Genomic DNA, 7,500 nt, shown 5'->3' with positions numbered 1-7,500 from the left:
CTTCGATTGTTTAGATGTGGAGAGCTCTCCAGAGCTGCAAAGTTACTATTCAGCCCAGGACTAGCACCTACGTCTGAAGATGTTGCTGAAAAGTTGGCAAGAAAGCATCCACAAAGAGACTACGACATTGTGAGAGATCAGTATGCAGATTCCTTCAACCCTATTGAGTTGTCTAGATCTTCATTTCTAATAGCAGTTAATAGTCTTCCAAGGGGCTCAGGCACAGGACCATCTGGATGGTGGTATGAACACCTGAAGATCTTAGCTGAATGTGAATCAACTGAAGAAGGTCTATTTTGTATTTGTTCAATGATTGCCAAAGGCAGGATACCTTCCGGTGCATCAACCCTTCTTTCAGCATCTCGCCTAATTGCTATTCCGAAGTCAAATGGAGATGTAAGGCCCATTGCCATTGGAGAGTCATTGAGGCTATTGACTGCCAAAACTATCTGTATTCAGAAGAAGAATTCTTTTGCTCAGTTCTTCTCTCCTTTACAACAACATGGAGTTGCAGTTCAAGGTGGATCAAAACTGCTTGTCCATCACAGCTGCTATTGGACTCGCATCCTGACTGGGTAATCGTCAAGACTGACATAAGGAATGCATTTAATTCTTTGGACAGATCCTGCCTTCTTGATGAAACGCCAAAGTCTTTTCCAGATTTGTATGATCATGTCTTTAGTCTGTATTTGCAGAGTAGTCCTCTCATTTTTCAACAAAGTTCTTCCAGTTTTAACCTTTTGTCACAACAGGGAGTCATCAGGGGACCCTCTGGGGCCAGCTCTTTTTTCAATTGCTATACAGCCAATCCTCGCAAAGGTTCAGGAACTCCATTCTGCCACACAATTGCTGGCATATCTAGATGATGTGTTTGTGATCGGTTCTCATGCAGATGTTCTTTTAGCTCTGGATGCCTTGAAGGGATCGTTTTCTGCCATTGGTTTGAAGAAGTGTGAACTGTTTGGTAGCACAAAGATTTCTTTTCTACAGAGGCCTGAAGGTATTAAAGTATTATCTTATGGTACCACGATTTTAGGAGTTCCTGTTGGCCACGTGGAATATGTCACAGAGAACTGTTTGGATTTTGCAAAATCGTGTCAGACTCTCTGTGATCAACTCTTGTCACTAGAGGATGTGCAAAGTGGGTGTTTACTTCTGAGATATTGTCATGTCACTCGTATGAATCATCTCATCAGATCTGTGAACCCAGAACATGTACGTTCAGCAGTTCAGGCTCATGACAGTTTGACAAAGTCGACATTTATACGGTTAGTTCAGTGCCCTGACCTAACCAGCAAGCAATGGCTTCAAGCTACTTTGCCCATTAGGCATGGTGGATTTGGATTGACCAACATTGAGTCGTTGTCTGCTGATGCTTTTGTAGCAGGTTGGGCACAATCTATTCAAGCACTTCCTGCTCGGTTCACTTCTATTGCTAATGACTTATCTTTGGTCTGCCAATTTGAAGGAAGAATGGGCATATAGCGTTAAAGTCTTCTACTCCTGACAACCATTCTTTAGCAGACATCCTTAGTGACATCAAAAATCTCCAATGCAAACTAAGCTTGGAGCGTACCAAGCACACACTCTCAACATTTATACAAGGATTGGAGTCTATGAGAGATAAGGCTCGTCTGAGATCTCTGCAAGGGAGGTGTGCAGGGGCATGGTTGGATGCTATTCCCACTTCCACGAAGTTTGCACTTAGTTCTGGTGATTACTGTTTGGCAACACGTGTGAGGTTGGGTTGTAGTATGCCACTGTCGTCTCATTTAAAGCAGTGTGAATGTGGTCGAAGGCTTGATGAACACGGTTTTCACCTCCTTACTTGCAAAACAGGGGGTGGCCCTGTTTGGTCACACAACGCCATCACTGGTGTCGGGGCTGATTGTTTAAGAACTCTTTCAATCCCTCATCATGTCGAGTTAAGAGATCGTTACGCTAACAGCAACGACCGACCAGACGTTTCAGTTTTTAATGCTTGCATTGGAACATCCTATGATCTTGATATTTCACTGGCTCACCCTTGGAATCAAGACATAATTGAAAGAGCAGCAGATCAAGATGGGTTTGCAGCACAAGCCAGAAAAGAACTGAAAGCTAAAAAGTATAAGGACAAGATACTAGTAGCAGGAGGACACGCAAAAGTGATTCCTTCAGTACTGGAACACTTTGGGTGTTGGGGCCAGGAGGCTCACAAGTACCTCCATCAACTGTCTGAGAAATCGGTTGATGAATTTGGCAAGAAAAACGGAGGCCAGTTCAAGAATTATTGGAGGCGATGCTTATCAGTTGCTCTACAATCATGTAATGCTAAACTTTTATCAAAGAAGATCAGCCGTCAAGTGAAGAACGTTGACAGACAGTCAGACACAAGTTGTTCTTTAATTATTTAGACAGGGACATGTATGTCCCTTATGTAGTTACTAGTATGCAGTTGCTTTAGGAACATTTTATTGACACAAGTAATTAGCGGTTATTGCTATTGTATCGTAGTTCATGTTTGAAAATATATGTATTAACAGACAGACAAGTAGACAGACAGACAAGTAGACAGACATACGCGTTCTGTATGTAGAATTCTTATGTTGTTTCATACAGTTGTGTGGGTCTAGGTTTACCTTTTGTTGACATGGATGTTTATTGTGGTTGGGACTATGACCAGACAGACAGACAGACGGTCAGACAAACAGATGAATAGACAGACAGACAGATAAAAATAATATATCAAGATTGACAGACGATGGACCAGACAGACAGACAAAAATAATATATCAAGATCAGGGTTTGAAAAATGTGTTTGAATCTGGTCGCCAGTTTGGCCACCTAGAGGAACGTTTGGTTGCCAAACTTTCACTAGTTTCTAGGTCAGTGATTCCAGAAGTAAACAAGTCATTAATATCACTGTTGAGATCCTTTTCAAGATTATCATGTTTGACATTAAATTAATACCTAACTAGGAATTTGCAGTAACGTTGGATGAACATTGGCTAGTAGACACACCAATCTACAGTATTGTATTTGGGATTCTTTTTATGTAATAGTATGAGTATTCAATATTTTATAGAAACTTTCAACTAATTGTATAGCTACAACCAAACAAAAATGTGGTTTGTGTGGTTTTGTAATGTTAATTAATGTGATTATGTGGTTTGTCATCACATCCACATCCTGGCAATCCATCCAATAAGACATGAGCATTCTTTGAGCGTTCCTTAATTCTCTATATGACTAAGTGCCACTATTGATTTGCTGAGAACAGTAGGTACATCTGGTAACTCTCAAGGGAAAACCCCACACCCCACGTGGTTTCCTATGGCTAGCTGTGCTAATTTTTGGAATGCATCTGATAAACTTTGTTATAGTAGCACTTCAAGAGCGCGTGGCATCATTCAACACCTAGATTTCAGAACTGGACATGCAGAAACTTTTGTCTGAACAAAACTTTCTTAGTAGCACTAGGAGACATATGAGCTCCTGGACGTACCTGGTAGTTCTTTTGATAGAAAGACACTCAAGCAGCTTGCTGCGGAAAAAGCTGTTTGTTTTGCCACTTCCTATGTCCGCCCTTTGCAAAGACCTGCATAATAGTTTTTATTTGTCTCAATAATTCAAGATGGTCTAGTTCTTCGTTTCCTTTGAACAGCATAGAAAAGGATATAGATAGGCAGTTGCCGTCACCTTCACTTACGATTGGCTGCGGATTTCATGTTTTATTCGGGAGAAGCTGCTGTGCAATGGCATCTCGTCGATGATGGAGCTGTTGAATTGGATTTGTTGGTGTAGCATATCTAGGAAAGATAGGATTCTATAGGAGTGACCGCGATTGTTTGAAAAATTATACGCGCCTGCATGTCTTTAGTTGGGTTTGTCTGGACCTGATGGCAGAGACCAATCAGATCGGTGCAGGCAGTAGAGTCCATGAAAAAAGAATAGCAACGACTCGCAATAGATTGCTAGGTGATATGTTGTTACAGGATATGTACAAAGGTGCTAAATAGACGTAGAAGGCGGCAACATATGTTAATTGTAACGCAAAACATCTGCTGAGCAGGTGGTTTGCATTCAGGAGCCACTGTCACTAAAGGCTAGTAGAAACTACCAAATATTTCTAGCCGCCAAATTGGTGACCACACCATTTGTTTAGTTGCCAACCATCTAGAAGTGGTCGCCATATGGCAACTTGGCGACCGGATTTTTTGAGCCCTGATCAAGATTGACAGACGGATGGACCAGACAGACAGACCTACAGACAGACAGACAGACAGACAGACAGACAGATACTTTATTCTCATATAGACTTTACTTGTACATATGCTAGGAATTTGTGAAAGCGAACCAGTCTTTGCAAACAACAAAGTCATAGATTAACTAATGGACTTGGCCTTGACTATAAAGTCAAATAATCTATGTGAATCACCATGATCAAGTGGCAGTTATGAAAGTTTTCTAAGGATAACTTGGCATTGCATCTTTGCAGAATTGTAGAAAATCTTTTCTCCAATACGACATGAACATGGAAGCATTAAAATTGGCTTCTGGATTTGCTGATTGTTGTGACAGATGCTGCAAAAAATTCTCTGCCTTTGTGTTCCACCTCCCAAAATGTTCTATCACAAGAGGAACACATCTTGATACATATCCTCCTGGAACAAGCTCTTCTGAATATTTTTTGTTTTCTTTTCTTCTCTTGTCGCGGCAGCATGACCATTTTCCTTGCTAGCTCTCCTACTAATGTCCTGACTCCACGGATGAGCAAGTGAAACATCAAGATCCAAATTCTGTCTAGTATTTGGATCAACCATTGTAATGTCTGGACGGTCTTCAGTATGACAGATGGATGGACAGATAGGCAGGCAGGCACAGACAGACAGACAGTTACCGTACAGGATCAAAATAAACGTACATACTGAAATTTATTAATATTTCAATAATAAATTGAAAATGTAGTATTTATTGTCTATTTCTTTATTTGTTGTTGGTTTGTTCATTTGTTTGTTTTCTATATTTATTTATTTATTTATTTATACTTTTAAAAAATATTTTATTGTATATAATACAGATAACACATATCCGCCCTAGGGACGGATTTATTTATAATAGTGTATTATTATCACAACACTGATAGGATAGTTCCCTTACAGAGCAACGTACTGTACAGAATACTCAACACAGACAGACAGATAGTCTAGCAATCACACTACAGATGATCATCTTAGATCAAATTGTCTTTAGTGTCGCAGTGGGAGGTGGAACTGGCAATCCCACTGACTGAGATATCTGCTGTCAAGAAAGGTCCAGGGCTGACTCTTAGTGAAGAACGAATCAAGCTGGAAGGTGTCGTGAGAATTATCTGTTCTACAGGGCAGCTGTACCAGGTCAGTGGGATAGGTAAATGAAGTTGGATGTGGAATGTATTTGTTTTGATTTTTATGCAAATGTACGTGCGTTACGCATTTGTACACACACACACACACACACACACACACACACACACACACACACACACACACACACACACACACACACACAAAGTGACATTGTGACACACACATGCTTCATAGCAAGAGATTTTTGTTGCTGCAATATTCTTGATTGTTATACTTTTCTGCAATGATTTGGTGCATGTTCAATAATGTCATTCTGTTCTAGTTTGGATTACAGCCAATGAGTAGTTACAAGGCAGACAGTCTGAAGGCTGAAATTAAGAATCACATGAAACCACAGGTGACTGCGTGTGCATGTTATTGTTGTTGTGTTTGATGTGTATTAGAAATGGTCAGAAGTGTTGGTTTCGTTTAGTATTTTGCCAAACTGTTTGCATTTTGTTATCAAAATGCGTTGTCATCAGCCCTGGATTTTGACATTCTTGAATCTTCAAGGTCTCTTAATGTTTATTCACTTGCAGGTTGGTTGGTTAATGAATGAAAGTTGATTGCACAAGCAGACAGACAGACAGACAGACAGATAGACAAGCAGAGAGGAATGGTAAAATTACAGAAATATGGAAAGGAAGTAGACATATTTGGAAATGGCTCAAACTGTACACCTTTAGTGTTTGAACATTTTGGGAGATGGGGTGAGCACGCCATCAACTTTCTTCATCACCTGTCTGAGCTGTCTGTAGATAAATACGGCTGCAAGAACAGCACGGAATTCAAGTCTCTCTGGCGTCTAGCTTTTTCTATTGCTCTTCAGCGATGTAATGCTTGGGTGCTGTCAAAAAAACTGTGTAGACTTGCTAACTCATAAATTATATTTAGACTCTTATTACAAACAATTGGTAGCTCGTTATTTGCTGTTAGTTGCTGGACCTGTACTAGCAGTTGCAATATGCAAATATATGTATTGACGGACAGACAGACAGACAGACAGACAGACAGACAGTAGTATTTAGTGTTAGAAATGTAACATAGAGTTTGTGTTTCAATAAAATGAAATTGACAGACAGACAGACAAACAGACAGACAGACAGACAGACATATACAGTGTTCATGTTGTGTAGGTGAAGCAGAAAGAATGAACGTGATGGGGAGTCATATTTGGAGAATAACAGAACTGTGTATGTCTCAAAGTTACTGCTGATGTTGTGGCTGTGATGCCAAGCTTGTGCGTGTGGTTCTTTTAGTCGAATCTTTGTGTGTGACATATCCACGGGAAATCATTGTGCCATCTTGTGTGGCAGACATTGACTTGATTAAAGTTGCCAACTTTCACAGGTTTGTCTGTTTGTTTGTTTGTCTGTCTGTCTGTCTGTCTACTTGTCTGTCTGTTTGTTTGTCTGTCTGTCTGTCTGTCTGTCTGTCTGTTTGTCTGTCTGTCTGTTTGCTTGTCTGTCTGTCTGTCTGTCTGTCTGTCTGTCAAATTTTCATATATTTTTATACATCAAAGCTAATACAGGTGAAACTAAAGTAACAGCTAATGAACAACAAGTGTCACAACTACAATTACAATTACACAAATAACAATTAGCATTAAAAAGCTCCCCTACGGAGCCTACAAACCGAAATTTAGTTTACTGAATTGAAAGTTGAACAACATCTAAACTCTGGTCAGTATTCTGTCCATATGTTACTCTGATCATCTTTCTAGCCAACACCGAGGCATTGCAACGCTGAAGTTGTACTGACAAGCGTCTTCTCCAATGTGTTTTAAAATCTGAGGGATTGTTTCTTCCTTCTTCATCTCTATATAGTTTGGAAAGTTTATTGAGGAACGTTGATGCTTCTTCTCCCCACCCACCAAAGTGCTCGAAAACTAGTGGAATAAGGGTAGGAGTGTACCCTCCAGGCAACTGCTCTTGAGAGTATTTGCTATGTTTGATGTCTTCTCTTCTTCTTGCTGCAGCTCCATCTGTAGTTGCTGCACTTCGCAGAATGTCCTGGCTCCAGGGGTGAGCAAGGGCCACATCAAGCTCGACATTTCCCCCACATGTTGAGTCAAACACAACAATGTCTGCTCTATTGTTGGATGTTGTATATATATCTTTTGGTTCAATTT

This window comes from Corticium candelabrum, chromosome 5 (genome assembly GCF_963422355.1).
Source record: "Corticium candelabrum chromosome 5, ooCorCand1.1, whole genome shotgun sequence".
In the NCBI taxonomy this organism is placed as follows: domain Eukaryota; kingdom Metazoa; phylum Porifera; class Homoscleromorpha; order Homosclerophorida; family Plakinidae; genus Corticium; species Corticium candelabrum.
This window is presented reverse-complemented; position numbering follows the sequence as displayed.